This window comes from Aptenodytes patagonicus, chromosome 1, assembly GCF_965638725.1.
Source record: "Aptenodytes patagonicus chromosome 1, bAptPat1.pri.cur, whole genome shotgun sequence".
NCBI classification, from domain to species: Eukaryota; Metazoa; Chordata; class Aves; order Sphenisciformes; family Spheniscidae; genus Aptenodytes; species Aptenodytes patagonicus.
Genome location: NC_134949.1, coordinates 161,109,545 through 161,126,467, shown reverse-complemented (window position 1 = coordinate 161,126,467; position 16,923 = coordinate 161,109,545). Strand labels below are relative to the sequence as shown.

Below are 16,923 nucleotides of genomic sequence, written 5' to 3'. Positions count from 1 at the left end.
GGTGTATGGGTATGCTAAGTCTTTCAGACACACAAGAATAATCATAGCACTAGTGTTTTCTATATTTTCCCTTAAAGAAAAAAAACAGCATTGAATAGTCCAGCGTTTCTAAAAATGTAGGTTTCTTGGACCTACCCATTGCATCATTCTAATATTAGTAAGTCTCCCATGGTGTTCATCTGTCTTTGCTACATCATAGAAAAATGCTGCCTTCTGTTAAGTGCCATCTGAAGTGAGAATAGCCTTATCGGTCACATTAATGACCTAAACACAATTAGCTACCTTCAAATACTTAAACTCATGAATAAATGCCTGTGCATTGCCCACTCATATAAGCCAGACAGTTTTTTAGTTGTTGCGCATAACTCCTTCACAATAATCCTGACCATTTTTCCTGTGGATTTCTTCTCTCTGCAGAAATGGTTACCAAATGAGAACACGAGCCTTCAGATGAAAATGGGTAAGTATATTTCACCGTGCCAAGAGAAATTGTTATGACATGTTCCATTCTTACAGTTGCGGGGCAATTTCTCCATTTAAGGCTCTTGAAAGTTAATATTCCCAAACCCTGTTGAAATTGCTGGCTGTCCCTGTTCTGCGTCACTACTGAGTCTCACCATTTCATGCATTATTTTAGTCAGTTGTCTCTGCTCAGCTTCAGCTGTGCACATGTCCCTGTCCCTAAAGACATACAAATAGCACCAGGAAACTCCCAGTGGTCTTCAGTGCTTCTTGCCTGATGCCCAACAGTCCTTTGAAAGCAGAGCTCACTTCGAACGTTGTGATGAAATGAGAGAAATCGTGGTAAGTACTCCACTACCTTCTGGTGGGATCTTTCACAATGAGCAGCATGGAAAAAAACAGGGGCAAAGCACTAAACCATGGAATCTTCCAAGAATGCAAAGCAGCAGTGTTGTAACAGCTGTGTAGACATAGCGATTCCAGAGCACTGTGTAGACATGATTATTCCAAACGCAAATTGCATCACCAAGGATGACAAAACACTCTGGACATACTGCTCCCTGGTTCAGAGGACTTGTCATAGATACAGATATCCACAGCGAATTTCAGTCGTATGTAGGATTTAGGTCTCTCTGATAAGCTTTGTGCTGTGTGGAGGGTGGACTACAGAATTGCTTCTGAGGTAACACAAAAGCAGATTATAAAGACTAGGTCTTTGCTGCTAAAAAAAAGATACACAATTTTTGCATAAAAATCACTAATATATGTCAGATACGCCAAACTGGAAACACAACCAAGTGCTGGATACTTTAATTTTACCACAAGGTTAGTTCAGCAAGGTCAGCCCAGTCCTCTTGCCTGGGACTGACCTTGGAAAATTCACCTCAATACAAAATTAAAGCATCTTATCTTGAGAGCTGACACATGTTGGTTTCTCTGAGGTAAAAAAAAAAAAATTAGTTGATCTTTTTAGCCGTAAAGTCAAGTCCAAATCAACAGAGTCATCTCCATTAGGGTATCTTTGCAAAATCATGTGTTACCAATGTTCTTCTGTGTGTTCGCTGTTGCATTAGAACATGACTAGTAACCATGGTATAGACACAACACTGCATTAGTGTGGCTGGTGGTGGCTTTATGCAGGACTAGTCTTGAGAATGGCATAGTATGAAATAAGGTAGATGTGAATTTAAACAGACATAGTGGTTGGCATAACAAGTAACCTTGGCAGCTGTACAAATGGCCAGTAAGGTGCTTTGTCTTGCATCCTTTTTATACTGGTAAAAGCCCGAGGGGAAGCCCACTTACCGTGGCACAAAAGTGGTACAGCTTATTTTGCACTTTTGCACTGATGTATGTTACATAGGTAAAGGACTTTTCTTGCTCATACAGGCTCTCCCTGTCTTAAGAGGGCTTGCTGGGAAGGCTATTCTGACAAATCTTTCCTGGCATGGATTTGGCCCTAACTTTGTACCAGAACAAACTTTCATGTGTATACTGCTATGACAGAGTAAGAATGACTTTTCCTATTTATCTTGAATATTTTACTGACAGGTTGAAAATGAAAAACGTCCTCCTGTACCAAGAAGGTACATAACATGGACAGGCACTACAGTAACTATACTGGCTTCAAAGCTAATTAAATTTACCTCAGTGCAGCTTTCCCCCATAGACAAACCCAGAAGTGCCAACCCCATCAATCATTGCCTCACTCACCTCCCTGACCTATCTTTAAAACTAGAAAAAAAGCTGATCAGCTCCTCTCCATTTCAATTTTGTGCTCCCCGGCCTGAAGATCTTTTTAAGTCCTAGCTTCTGGCAAGATGCCTTCCAGTCACTGGTCAGATTCAGCAGTGCCAGCTGCTAGCAGAAAATCCTCCTATTCAAGAGATGACCTTATGTGCTCCAAACGGTGCTTTCTCATTCTGCCTAAATTGTCTCCCCATGTTCAATGCCTGCACTAACACTGTGATGCAGATAGATAGGTTGCAAGCCTTCTAGAGCAAAAGGTATTATTTGAAAGATAGGAGATTTTATATTTTAAATTCAAAATGATGGTGAGACAGTCTTTTTACTAAAAGAAATTAACAAAATTTCACACATAGCATCCAAATGATATTTTTAAATCAATGCCACAGTATCCATCCTGATTCCCTTATGAAAGATCCACTGTAAAATCCTGTAATGCCTTGTGAATAATTTTGGTGATTCACTTCCATGCAAATCTCTTATTTTCCAATGCAAATATTGCATAAGGTAGCACAGTACTCTTAAACACGAACAAGACATAAACCAATTTCATTCAGATTATGTTTGTGTCATAAATAAGGCTCTGTATCCACTCAGTTCAAATCGGCCTCCTTAAGCAGGCTTGCACTCGTTAAATCCTGTCTATGACCTCAGGCAGCCTGTTCTAAATGCATGACTCTTGCATGTGAAGAGAGGAGCTTGGAAAATAACACTGAACCGAGCTAAGGCTAAATCTATTTGGATTCATTACATCTATGACCGGACTGTCTTTATAAATAACACTTATTTACATATATTTTAAGAACTGTCAGTTTTGCATATGGTAAACAGAATCACAAGAATATGAAAAACTCATTCAAGTTTAGGGGACCCACAGTCACCAAAAAAAACGGCTGGTTATCCCTTCATATTTTACAGAAAATACACAGTCAGTGCATTCCTACTAAAATCACTACATTTCTTCCGTCCCTTTTTTTTTCACACCATTCTTTTTTGGTTTTCTGCTCATCATACTAGCTTGAGTAGATTTTACATATGCAGTTCTCTGTATGTGCGTATGTCTGAAATGACTACTATCACCCAGTGACAAGCCAGTATCCAGGCACATTTTGATGCCTTTTTTTTTTTTTAAAGAACTGTAGGAATTTTCCAGCAGCACAAAGTATGGGAAAGTAAAAAAGGTTACATACAGGAAGGTGACTGTTTTTAAATGAATGTCTTCAGATAGTTTTTCTCACTAAAGCGTACCTGTAAGGTAACAGTTTTTCTCGATGTTAACCTGGTTTCATTCCTGTTTGTTCAGTTCTGTCAGCTGTTTAATTTTTACATACAGGTTTTTTTCCTACTTTAGGCTTTGCTTAGGAGCCGCAATAAGGTGCTGTAGCTACAAATCTTCCGTGGCTCTGCTGCCACAGTTAAGGGATTTGACTCATGCTCACACAGGACTCTGACTCAGGAGCAAGAATGGCTTATGCTGGCGTGGCTGTAGTGTTTCCTGCTCACAGTCATCTTATTTTGGTCTAGCTTTCTCCCCTCTTTTGAGTTTACTCACTCCACTCCAAGATGGGCTAGGCTTTTTGGGAAGCAGCCATAACCCCAAAGTTTTTAGGTCTGTCAAAACAAACCGGCACTGATGTGCAGTTTTTTAATCCATGGCCATTAGCAACTTCATTCATAACTTAGTCATCCCCACAGTAAAGGTGAGAATGGAGAACTGTGTCTGGGAAACGCTTTATCTTGCCCAAGGTTGGTCACTCTTGTTCCCCAGTTTAAGACCTTAGCTTGTGGACATGCATCCTCTTCCAGGTCTGTCTGGGGTGCCTGAAATTACTATCATCCATAGCCATGTATTGGCAGGTTGTGTTAACCAAGCCAGTTTTACCTAAGAAAGATTAAAGGAGATAATGGGGGAAAACAGAGGGGTGTCTCTCCTGAGAGGATACTGAGGATCTAGGAGATTAAAACATTATCAGAGTGTGCTGCTGTTTGCAAAACAAAGTCCATTATAAGCAGTGTTGTGACCTGTGCAACAACTGCTCAGACAGAAAACCACCTCCCAGCCAGGAGTTAGGGGGATCGAATGCAAGTCCATATGTTACCATCAGTCCAAAACCTGACAGCTTATTTTAAGTTCACTTGTATCAGAAATTTACGTTAAGCTCCCCGACTCTGCTGTAAACTGGCTGAGGATCACTCACATGTTCTGTACTGCCATTCTCCTGAGGCAGTGGAGAGTACACTGCCATTCTGCCTCCTAGACCTTGGCCAGGGAGAAAAGGAGGGACGGAGGACCAAACAGCTACAGGTGACAACCTCTTTAAACGCTACCGTTCACTTGTCATCCCTCTAAATTTTCAGTGGCAAGAACAGGATGAAATGGACATCACGTGGCTGTGTAGAGGTCCTAAATCACATTGCACAGTTAGTGCGCAAGCTCCACCCTCTGCTTTTGCTAGAGAGTGGAGCTTGTATGTATGACATACCTACACCAGTGCAGATAAACCCGTTCGAATTATCTTGGCCTAAGGGCTGACACCCACTGAAATAATGAAAGATTTTTTTGCCAAATTTAATAGGTATACAGTTTGGTTCTAAGTGTAACTTTAGACAAGTCAGAATGGTTTTGTACAGTCTAGAATTAAGAGTAAATTGGCAACTCAAGTAAAACTTCTTACTGGGAAAGGTAATATATGAACAGGATGGATTAAATTGCCAGGGAAGATGAACTAGATGAGAGCCTCTAGAAAATGTAAATTTTAATATTGTTCTGTGCCTTGTTTTTCAGCTAAGAAATAGACCTTTTACACTACTGGTTGTCTTATGAGAACATATCAACCTCCTCAGGAAGAGGATTCATTAGAGCTATTGTGCTGGAAAGGCCCTGAAACAGAAAGACAGAGGAGGTAAGAAAATACATGTGATCACTGTACGAAGGCGATTTGATTGATCAGGTCACCACACATACCATTTGTTTGCCACATGAAATGCTGGAGACCAAGCCGCAGGCTCTTTAATGCTAATTTAATCCTCAGAAGAGAGTTAAGCAAAAGGATATTTTACTCATGAACAACAGCAAGCAAACTGCATAAAGGTGCCTTAAAGTAGGGTTCCACCAGGGAACCTTTGGTGATTCATGCTGGAACAATTTAAGCAGGTAGTGCCCCCAGCGGTCTGCTGCACCTCTCTGTGGAGGTTACCACACCTACAGCAAAAACAGCATGTTTGCTTCCCAGCTCCACCAGCCCACAGTCCAGCACATTAGGTTTAACTGGAATTGGTGGCCATTTAAGGTAGTACGCCAAGCTTGAGGCTGTGGCAGCTGAAGAGCACACACAGTGCCTGTTCTGTCAGGTTTGCAAAGGGGCAACAATCTCTTCCAGAAGAGCAGAGCAGCCAGCAGGAGCAATATACTATTCTAAGTTGCCCCAGCTGTGCTCTTTTTAAAGCATTCTTTTACTTGCTGCTATTTGGCATTTTCAGCTGATATCACTTACCTTTTCCAAGTGATACTGTGTAAACACAGCTACCGCTATTGCAGTTGGCGCGGCCATACCCAAGCCAGAACATGGGTCTGGTACTCTCCTCTCGGTGTAACCATAGCAATGTGAAGCTGTGCATCTGAGACGTAGCGGAAGATATGTTAATATCTTCTTCCCAAGGAGTCAGCTGATACAACGTGAAGTACAACAAGCCTTGTGTCCACTACACAATATGTTTTGACTGGGAAACGCTAGGGAAATGACCACTGCTGTGAAAAAACGGTTTCTGTAGACCATCCATAGTTACTCTGTTGGCTAGGTAGTGGCCACCTCTGCGCTGATGTATTTAACGTGTTTCAGGTGGTTTCTCCCTTCTTCATTATGAAGATAGAGTGCTTCCTCCTAGTTCCCTGGATAGGAACATCACATATTTCTTCTCCACATTTAGGAGAGGGGGAAATTTTTAGCTAGGGGTCCTTACCAGGCGTTGCTTCAGAGAAATCAGTGGCAGCATTCCTTAAAACAGAGGCAGACAAAAAAAAAACCAACCCAAACCTTCTTAAAACTATCAGGTAGGTTTCAATCAATTAATTTATTTTGATTCAGTCCAATGGATTGGCAGTCTATGAAGGTGAATAAAAGACTCTTCTGGCAGAGGTCCTGTTACCTTCAGGAGAAGGGCTCACTGATGAATCAAAACTCAGTTTGAAAATCCTCACACGATTAGAGAAAGGTGCTGATACCACATCAAAGGCACAGTATCATAATCACTTTAAGCCAGTTTGAAAAGTCATGTCCGCTGATGGGGCAAGTTCTTCCCCCTCGCCCTTGGCCACACGTGCCTGCTGCCCCTGCCATGCTGGCACACAAGGTGACATGGATGCTTGCTGATCTCACTAAATACTGATCTCACAAAAAATAAAAGGTTGTGTTTCAGCTGGATCAGAGGAGGAGAAGTGAATGCATTGTCAGGACAAAATTACCACTTTTGTGATACAGTGGTGAATAGATCACCGCCCCAACAGAATGACTGACTAGTGACTTTGTATTCAAAGAAATCTGGTCTGCCTGTGGTTAAAAGTCCTTTTGAACACTTTTTAAAAAAAGACCTTGTGTATTCAAGTTGCTTTTTATAAGCCCTGTGCTTTCCAATATAACAATTAGAGAACTTCTAATATTTTCAAATAATTACTAAAATTCTAAATATTCTAAGTCTTGGAATATTTATGACATTGTTCCACAATCATAAATACTATACCTTCTCTTTATTGGATCACTCAGTGAAGGAGGCGTGATTTAAATCAGCTGTGGGCCTATGATCATAACTGTTGAACTACTCAGAAAAAACAAAATGGGATTCAGGCTGGCTTTTAGGCATGTGTGTTGGCTTTATGCTAATTGTCAGCAATTAGCTTATACAATTAACAATTGTTAAACTACTCTCAGATCAATATTGAGTTCCTAATTATATTGGTAATTCTTCTGTCTCATATATCTGATGCCAGAAGAGTAGCTCTTCAGCATTGATAGATCAGAATTTCATGATAGGAGTAGCCAAGTTAGGAGTTAGGCTTGTCCTTTTGGTCCTGAATAAGGCTGGCCAAAAATATATTAAACCAATAATATATTGCTCAAAGGTACCATTACTTCACAAGGAAAATGTTTAAATAGGTTTTAATTACTATTTTACTGTCTGAACAGTGTTCAGATTCTCATCTATTAGTCACTGTTGTGCTTAATACTGTTTGTTCTGTGGCTTAGAAACTTTTATAACATATAGTCTACTGGAGTACATGTGTTTGAGTTAATTTTCCTCACTGTAAAAACTGGCAGTATAGACATGGGAATAGAGAGCCTGCCTCTGTCTTCTTGTCAGGATCCTCTGCCACCACAAAAACCTCATCACGATGCTCAGGTAACGCTATCACCCATTTTACATTGGCATTCTTCTTCAAAGCAGTTCAGGTTATTAACCCAACTTATCCCTATTAGAATATTGTTCCAGAGCCTTATGGTCCTGATAATTGTTTGATTTCATGAGATGGCGAATTGCAGCACGTTGTCCCATTTCACTGGGAAGACATTGCAGTATTTATGTTTTCTATGATGAACACTACGAATTCTAGTTACAAGAGAATTTTAGGTGAAGTTTAGTTAGAAAAGAACTGTAGCAGTAGTGAGACCTAAATTTCTTAACTCAGATTGAAAGGTAATGCATTCATCAACAGCTTTTTCTTTATTGTTATACCTCTGTAATAAAGTTAAACAACTTGTGAATTGTTCAAAACAATGCACTCCATCCAGCTTGCATCAAGTTATCTCTGTTGAAAACCAATGCAAATGAGGTGTAGCAACTAATGACATAGGTCTTCTCTTTCCTAATATGAGGCTGAATTTTGCATTGGTAAATCATAGTTTGCCTGGATTGCTGATGGCATAATGGGGAATTACATTTCAAATTGACTTTAAAATTAGTTATTTCCTTTACACTTTCAATCATTTAATAACTAAGCACTTAAATCTTCAAGTGATCATTTGTATTTCATTGTCCCTCCTTTTCAGTACTAGGTAAGAAATAATTAGAAAGCTATCTTCTTTGTGGTTCCTTTCATTTTAAAATAATACCTATTATTATGTGTGTAATCGGAAGTAGAGTGGGATCATTTTAAATATATAAAATTAAAATGGAATTACATCTGATAGCTCCAATAAATTAATAAAAGGAACACTATGACTGTTTTTGCACAAAGATTCCTTAAAATTACTCTAGGAAAAAAAACTTATATTTGTTTTGTCTTGTATTTTATTCTGTAACTTGTATTAGAAATATATACATATATTTTTTAGGTTATTTTTGTCTTATTAACAAGAATGCTACTATAAACTACAGAAAACAAGTGATAAATTTAATGTGTATCTCATAAATATATTAAAAATATAACATTAAAAAAATCTTTTTGAGTGACAAAGCTAGGAATAGTTGCAATTTCACATTTATGAAACGGAAACATTTTGTTGAAAACATGTTCTAGTTTCAAAATGAATGCAAAATGATTTTTTTATTTAATTAGCATGCATACTTGCAAAGGTTCAGATAAAATTAGAATTCAGTCAAGATGAAAAACTACTTAACATGCACAAAAAGGGACCCACAATTAGAGACTGGAAGGGGGTTAGGCACAATAGTGGGAATACATAATTTAAAATGTCACTCAGCAATCTACTTCGGAATAATATTAGTTGTACGCTGATTCTCCTGTTTGGCAACTCAGAACATACATTGGCTCAAAACAGGAAAATAAAAGGTACTGCACATAGTTCTGTTTGGGAGGATGGCAAAAACTGGAACATTTTCTGACTCTTTCAGGAGAGATCCCTATCAAATTAAATACAGCTGCTGTCTTTCACCTGGTTTTCACTCAAAAACCATAATACACCTAAGCAAAAATTCAGTGCAGATTTCTTAAACTCCTCAACACGTCTGCCCCAACATTTTAGTTCATTAAGTAAAAAGTAATGCAGCTTAACATGGACTAGTTTGAAACAGAGGAGAAAAAAAGCAGGGGAAAAAAAAAAGCAGAGGAAGCAACACATTATAGAAACTCTAAGTCTTCAGGAGACAAAAAAAAAAGATGCAGCTAACTTATTCTTAGCTTGGAGTTTTACTCAGATGTTTTCTCAAGGCTTTCAGAGAAGGAGAATTGGGAAGGAGAAAGAAACACACTGTGGAATAGCTGGAAAATACAGCAGAAAGGACAGTATATGTGGCATGAACAGTTACAGAAAACTGGCAGATAGTGACAGGAGAGTCAATCGACAAGAGCAAAGGTCAGCATAAAGAAATCAGTATTAAGGCCCTGAAGCATGGAGAAAAATGTCTACACACTAAAGAGAATTGTTTACTTAGTTTCGATTTATAGCTGCTGCATCGTGAATTTCAGTTACAGTTAGCTGCATAAGACATTTCTCTTCAATCCAGACCTTGCCAGTAAATGAAAATATCTGATTTTCAAAACAATCTTTCAGAAAGAGAGTATTAGGTAACAGGACTGCTGAGTGACTATAGTCTTGTTAAAATTAATATAATCTAATGTACTCTCTAATAGTCAGTTAGTTCGTTGTTCCACTCTCACAAGCTGAAATGAAAAATGAACTGACAAAAAACACATTTAAGAAAGGCAATTTTAAAAAACCCCAAAACATTATATAGCTCCAAGCTTTACCGCATGTTCGCAAGTAGCAATCGAGTTACTTGCTTATTGATGGCAAGTGAGGTGTCTGACCATTAACCTTCCCGGATGATAGCAGGCATTGAAAACGCCGTGAATCCGAACTAGTATCATCGCGTACCAACATTTATGAGACCTCTTTAGTTTCTTGCAACCATTCCACGCTAAACTGCTCTGCAGCCACAGATAGTTGTTCAAGCAGCTGTTCTGGCCAGAGGTGGTCCTTTCTCAGCTTCTTATTTCTGCCTTTTACCCATAGCTTTTCGTAGAAGTAGCTCTGGGGGTTTGCACTATCCAGACGGACTTTGACAGAAGTTAAAGAGCACTCACACAAGTCCTTCTGCAGACAGTGTTACAACAGTGGCAAGGCAGGGCCCTGCTGGCTCTAGCACAGTAAAGCCCAGAAAAAGCTGTCTGTTTACAGGCTGAAGTTTGCAGTGTGCATATGGGATCGACTTAATAATTTAATAAATTAGCAAAGTAATGTAAATACGGGTAGATAATGGCTGAGGGAAGGATTGTACAGAAGCCTTTGTCTTCATTTTTTCAAACCTGTGAATAGATGGGAATATAGAGAGTGCCATTACATGTTTTGGGCATTGAAGAGGTGGGACATCACATCACAGACCTTCAGAAAGACACAGAATGAATTCCAGCATTTAGAAAGTGTTTTTTCAGCACACCATCTGATGTGGTTGGGCTCAGTGGGACATGGAGAGATGTTCGGTGCAGGACACATGGACACAAGATTTTTTCACTTTCTAGCTGCTTTGCGTCACCTCTCTATGTGATATCACTTCCATGGCAGAACAAACCCTGTGAGTATTCTTCAGCCACTGCAGTGCAAAGCCATTTAAACTAATTTAAGCTAGTTTTTCACTGAAGCAAACGAGGTGTATTCATGTAGTCATTTCTAACATCTCTGAACACTAACCTCCGGTAAAGCTTTTTGACAACCAAAAGTGGAAACTTATTAAAATCAGTCCATTGAAATTCAGTAGTGGTTATCCAGTCTACAGATGATCACTTCCTGCAGGTCACTGCAGAAGTGTAAAAACCAGCAGTGTCTTAGCGATAGCTAGAAGTAGGGAATGTACCTCTTTGGCAATTCCACCTCTACACTTAGGGATACCAGAGGTGACAGTTGGAAGCCACGGTGGCTTCTAAAGCCATACTGAACATTGAGCACCAAGGAGTTATCTTTGATAATGTCTCCGTTGGTCAGCTCTTTTATTTATTGATTTGTTTTCAGCACTGATTATAGGATGCGGTAGACCTGCTTAGTGTAAGCAGGTGGAAAAGTATTTGCCTGATCGGGGATACAAGAAACCTAAGTGTTTAGTGAATGAAGACCAGCATAAAACTGTTATCTTGAGTTGCTGTTAGAAAATAAAATGCAGAACTTCACCTACCATGAAAATTTTATAGAATGAATATTAATGTTATGAAGAGAAGCAGGGTGGATTTGCATTATGTATTTGACTTGTCCCTGGAGCACAGAGACTGACACAGACTTGTGACTGCATTAACTATAGCAAAATTTTAATTGAAGATGATTGATTGTTGAGCATTCTGTTAATTAACCTCTTTATCCTGTATTTTCCTACAGAATCTGAAATGTCCTTTCAAAGTAAGTTTTCCAACTTAACCATCAGAAAATACGGGCACGAGCTTCATTCACAAAAGATGCCTTGTAATAGCAATCCATGAAAAAGAAGAGAACGAATGGCAAACATAATACAACTGGATTTGAGCTCAGAAATGGTTTCATGAAAACCAAAAGATATTTAAATCCAGGCTAGTTATTTGTCATTTCAAAGCTAGAAGCCCAGTCCTCAGAATCTCATAAGGGACTGGTCCTCATAATACAGAGGTAAGCTCTCACAGCTCCATTTTAATAACGAAAAGACAATAAATTAATTAAAAAAAAATTCATGCCCAGAAAAATATCCCCGCCCCCCATCTAAATGCAACCAACTTTGTTTCCTTTGAGCTTTTATTTCTCCCCGTCATCTTGGATTTAAAATTAAATACATGTTCAACCACAAAATAAAATTTCTTCTGCGGTTCTGCATTATTTGCTAACAGGTTTGTGCAATATATCTGATTTCTCACCCTGGCATAATACAAAGGTCGGATTTGTGATATGAATGATTAAAATAATTTGCCCAGGATAAGAAAGGATGCTTGTTTCCTAATGCAAAGCAGCCTCTTTCTAAATCACGTACTTTTCTCAGTTGCATGTACTATGAAGGAACCTTCTACATAGACTGACATAAAGAAGGGGAGGGATCTGTCTCCAGTCAATACCAGTCACCACAAGCAGCTGTTCTACATCTAATCAGGCATCACTCCATCACTCTCCAGCTGCCCCACAAACGGCATCTTTGAAGCGTCTTGTCAGTGACAGTCTAATGCAAATTTCAGCACCTTGACTTTACAGTGCAAAACAGATCATGATTCACAGAAAACTAGAAGGAAAACAAGGCAGTTAAAATGATTTACTTGTTTTGGGATGGCACACTGTACCGTTCAGATTGAGATTTAGGGCGGGATTAATCTAAACACTGAAGTCATCTCAGCGCTGGAGGACTAAGCCAAACTGTTTCTCTGCACTCCCTCAGTGTGTGTCCCTCAGTGTGTGTCCAGGAAAAGAGAGAGACACCACCAGACGGTGATCACCCCATCCTAACACGGGTGTCAGAGGTAGCGTGATGAATCGCCTCCTAAGGTACCTATCTCTTTTCACTGACTACAGGGGAAGCACAGACTAGGCGTCTTATTTTATAGGCTAAAATTAGGTGAGATTAAGGCTATCCAGCTGCTCCAAAGTCAGACAGCATTTATTTTCCTTTTACATACTCCATGGGAGGTGCAGATAGCAGGATCGGGAAAGGATGAACAGAGCTCAGTGAGTGGGTAGTTGTTCAATATGTCTTTTTAGACTCACCTCTCAACGCGTGCCCCATCCATTATTTACTGCACACCATCTGAATGCTGCACTGAATAGAGAATCACTCATTTTCTCGTGGGCTTTTCCATGGTGCTCTCATTGTAGTACTCTATTTCTCTGCAAATATTAATGAATTTATCTTCCCGACACCCTGGTGCTATTATTATCTTCCTCTTACATGTTGTGAGTGGAGATGCTGAAAAAAGTAAAGACGGTCCTCTAATATTGCTTCCCCACGTAACATGCTTTCCAGCTGGATTTTTCAGAGTACTTAGCAATTTTAGGCCTTCATAATGTCAAAAAGCAGTTCCTGTTCACTTCTGCTGCAATTATTGGTGCTTAGCATTCAGCTGAGTAGTCTCTAGGTGTTTTAAGAGGGATACCCAGAAAAATGAAGAAAAAACAGGGACCCAAATGCCTGCATTTGAAGTTCTCTGCCACATTCATGACACGCTTTCCAACATTTGCAACCAAGCAGATTCCGGCCTTTTTCGCTGTTCAGCTTTGACTCATTCCCTGTCTGAATGCACTTCCTGTATTCCCCCTCCTGGCTGGGAGATCCTTGGCTTTTTGGGCTGCCCGCTGCTAGACGCTTCATGTATCCTCAGACATAAACAGCTGCAATCCAAGCCATGTCCCAGGCCCCCTGCCGATGTGAACAAGCTCTGTAAGACCGTGCCTAGACGGAGTGGCGGGTGTATACTGTACTGGGGACAGAAAGGGCCCATCGACAAGTTAAATAAAGAGGCCCAGAAACCGAACTTGAGCATCAGACCCCTGATCATCGACATTGCTGGCTCTTCGTTCCCTAAAAGAAATTCCCACGTGAACAGGGGTAATTATGTCCTGGACCTCCGGGGCATCACAGAGGTCACAGGACGATGCGCTTCACGGCACGGACACCCATCCTGCTTGAGGAGCTGTGCCTGAGCAGCGCGGGCATAAACCTCTCGGTGCCACTTGGTTTCAGCAGCAGGAGGAGTTGGTCCCTGGTCCTCACATTTTGCAGAAATACTCCTCCAGGGCTGTGCGGTGAGAGCGGGCCCCGCTGTAAGACAGAATGACCTGCCAGTATTTGGCTGAAGGGTGTGACCCTCCTCTTTCCGCAGCTCTGCTTGCAAAGTGTCAGGCTTGAAATAAATGCGTTGAACAGTACACGCTCCTCTACTACTTTGTTATGAAAACAGTGGTAGTAGTGTTGTAGCTGGGATGGGCTAAAGACACAAGAGCAGCAGGGTTTGCAGGAAGAAATTCTATTTTTTATTAATGATGAAATAATTAAAAATAACTTTTAAATCACCTCGCTCTGTAAATTATGCTTGTATTTCAAAACCAGTCTTTTTTTTCTGTGTTAAACAGCCCCAACCCCTAAAAAATAACAAAAGAAAGCCTTTTTTTTTTTTTCTGAAAGGATTGCTGCCAGAAAAATGTTTTTACCAATGCTGCGATCTGTCCAGGCTGTGTGGCAAGGGTACACCAACTGGATATGTTAGCTGTATAAGTTTTATTATTTCAGTCAATTTCAATGACTCTATTAAAATAAAACAGACTGTTGCACTTAAGAATAAAAGAAAAAAGTTATAGGAAAAATTTAGAATAAAAGTCATCCATACCATGGTCTGATTTTAATTTAATGAAAGTTAAATCAAGATAAGCACAAATGGTAAACTAAGATAAGCACAAACAGTGTTTATAAAATCAGCATAAGTTTTGGCTTGTATATTGATATAAAAATAAAAAGTGAATAGGCTATTTGGTATTTCCACACCAGTGGATTTCCAAAGTTAAATACGGGATTAATCAGAGTCCATTAATCTTCATTTTCCATCTGACCAAATATAAAGAAATTTTATTTTATCAGCCTTATTGATCATTTTCACCATTTACATTTCTTAGCTTGCACAAGCCACTCATTTATTGCTACATTCCTGCTTTTAATGGGAATATTTTCTGTAGGAAATTGTGCAAAAGATAGATTTGACATTGCACTGCTTCTGCCTTTACAAGTCCTTCTTTATCTCCGCATCCATTAGCTGACTGTTTGCAATATGGATTTATTTCAGTCTGCTTCTTGCACCATCAAGGTCTTTAAATGAAGTTCTGCCCCTGTACATGAAAAGACTTCTTAATTCGTAGTTTCACATTATACAGAGATTAACAGGAGAAGGTTATTAACAGTGCAAGGTTATTAAGAGCATGTTTAATATTATTGAATGATAGCAGAATCCCATGGAATCCCATTTTGGTATAACTTTATTAGCAACAGAAGTATTCAGCTAATTCCATGCTTTTTCCTAGAATGACCGATAATAAATTACTGCAAATCAGTATGCATTTTAAGCTCCTTTTCAGCTAGCAGTCGACAATTTTGTGGTCTATTAGAGGCTGTGGTTGCTCAGCGTAAGCACTGAGTAATGAATGCACTTTACCAATGGCAAAGCTAATAATAGCATTACTATTATTTCACAGAAAATTCTTTCTGGTTTACATATAATCATCACAGAGACATTTGGAAGTTTTTGAGTTCAAGCCTAGCATTCAGTAGGCCGATTTCCTAAACCCTGATGAGAGCCAGATCCCGTCACGTTTCACTTCAGTGTAATCCAGGGAGGAGGAGAACGGGGGAAGCACGGAGGCTCTGTCAGCTAATTTGGTTTGCAAGGTGCTAGAGGTGATAATTTCTGGATCTAACTGGGGCTTACAATTAGCCACTCTGAGCTTTGTTACTAATCCTCAGCAGAAGGTCTTTGCCCCCAGAGCTCAGCTGACATCAGAGATAGCCCAGGAGAATCTTTCCCCCTGCCTTGCCACAGGCATCCACACGGACACTAACCCGACCAGATCTGTGACTAGGAAACCCTCTCAAGATCCCTTACAACACCTGTACTGGAGGATGGTTCCACCGTCAAACCACACGTCAGGTGTAAACATCTTAAACTGCCATGACCGTTTATAAAGTAATCATAAATCTAAGCTCTTAATCAGCACCTATGCTGAAAACACCATAGACTTAGAGTCAGCTAATACACTAAGAGCATACACCTACACATACCAAACAAAACTCTTCTTCTCCTAGCCCAGGTAATACTTTCCCCATAAAGTTCCAAAACCTCACAGTCGGTCTCAATTCTTATTCCTTTGTGATTTTCTCACAAATTTCTTGCAAGACCAACCTAGATGTGCAAATATGGACTTCTTTAAAAACACTTGTTCTAGTTTTCCACTAGAAAAATAAAAGGATGATTTTCTGTTGAAGGATAGACTTATTTTAATTTTGTAACCAAACTATGCTTAACCCTAGGAGCCTTGTTTTAACAGTACTTTGTTTATTTAAATTCCCTGCTGTTGCACAGCATCTGCAGCATATCCTGTGGGATGCTCATATAGATGAGCCCAGGGCAGCTATGAGTGCTTTTTAATCTTCATATTGTCCAGCCCTACTCAGACAAGGGCTGTAGTGTAGTTCCAGACTTTGTTTTCTCTGGTGGCAAAGCCAATTTAATAGATTTCCATCCTTTCTCGCCCCAGTTACTCATTCCCTCTCTCGTACAATTTATCACCTCCTCAGCCATGCCCATGTTGCAGGACAACGCGTGTTCAGTGCTGTGCTCTAAATTAGATGAGTGAAATAATCTGGGTTGAAAAGACATTTTTTTTCTGGAGGATTTTTCTTAGCTTAGAACGTTTTGCTAATCCTATTGAGTAAAATCTTATCGATGACTCCGCTGGCAGAACTGAGGAGATAAATATCAATGAGGGAATGGAAGCAAGCATCTAGAAAGGAGAACATTGTCAGAGGGAAGACTGTTCATGGACCTCCATCCTTAGATGCTGTATGTTTTAGTTCCTCCTCTGGAGAACCAGAACTCCTGCTTTCTATGATACAGAAGCGCTGCAGTGCAAAGAAATCTTGAAAACAAATTTAGTCATAACTATGAAATCCACAGATTTCACAGAGCTGTAAAAATCCACAGAATACTTTGGAATTTTTATTCAGACGAGAAAATTGTTATTTGGTTCCTAATTTTATTGTTTATTCAGCTTTCTGCCTGGC

General features: G+C 39.7%; 1 long non-coding RNA gene across 1 annotated transcript; it reads left to right on the top strand.

Moving 5' to 3' along the window:
- The first annotated feature begins 427 nt into the window (after positions 1–427).
- LOC143155961 (uncharacterized) lies at positions 428–11,987 on the top strand. The gene is made up of 3 exons (XR_012994523.1): positions 428–804; positions 4,994–5,111; positions 11,526–11,987. It is a non-coding gene; the product is annotated as an uncharacterized LOC143155961 (long non-coding RNA).
- Positions 11,988–16,923: the final 4,936 nt, after the last annotated feature.